Source organism: Arachis ipaensis, chromosome B03 (genome assembly GCF_000816755.2).
Source record: "Arachis ipaensis cultivar K30076 chromosome B03, Araip1.1, whole genome shotgun sequence".
NCBI classification, from domain to species: Eukaryota; Viridiplantae; Streptophyta; class Magnoliopsida; order Fabales; family Fabaceae; genus Arachis; species Arachis ipaensis.
In genome coordinates, this window is record NC_029787.2 from 25,582,991 (window position 1) to 25,583,973 (window position 983).

Consider the following 983-nt stretch of genomic DNA (forward strand, 5'->3'; position numbering starts at 1 on the left):
TCGATCCGGCGGACCGGCCAGCCCCGCCCCGCCAAAACCCGCTAATTTGACGGTGCGGGTTTGGCGAATTTTTTTAATTTGGCGGGCTCCAAATCCTAGTCTAATCCGCCTTTTTTAGCGGGTTTAGCAGATCGGCCCGACAGACTCGACCCGTTTTACCACCTTTTTTCGTTAGTTTGTTTTATTAGAAGTTTATGCGATAACATAAAATATTAGCATGACAACATTATACGAGGTGAGAAATGCTAGACAATTAATCTTTTTTAATTACCAATCAAATCATAATTTATGGAGGCACTTTTTTTTTCACCTTTTTGTTCTTTTTTTTTATATCTTTTTTGTTATCATCATAATCATAATTATTCTCCTCATTATTATTTCCTCCTCCTCTTTCATTATCATCATCATCATCTTTTTTTTTTCAAGGTCATCGTCTTTTTTTTTCTTTCAAACAAAAAAAAAAAACTACAACATTCAGTTTTACACTTTTTAATTTCAATATGGAGGTAAAGGTTGGGTTGGACGCAGTTATGGAGAAGGGAGGTGCTTGACCTGTGTGTGGTGTCAGAACACCACAAATCGGACTATGCGAGTTTCTCATAGCTTGTCGGACGGTCCGACTTGTAGGTAAGAACACAGATTCATACAAAAATTCATATATATATATATATACAAAACGCACAGTCCGATTTGCATGCTGTGAAATTCAAATTTTAATCCCTGCCAAATCGGACCTCCGATTTGTTAAGCAATTTTTGCCAACACAAAACTCTCACGGTTCGAGTTCTAATCCCTGGCACTCACATAAAACAGTCCCACAATTGGTCTAGCACGCCCTATTTCCATATCCAAGCACATCACATTCATGGGTTCCATAACAAAAAAATTGAGCCTTCAGTTTTATGCTTCTGTGCAAATTTTTTAATCGTTATTGTCGTCTTTTTTTTCTTCTTTTAAAAAAGAATAAAAAAACTGCAGCATTC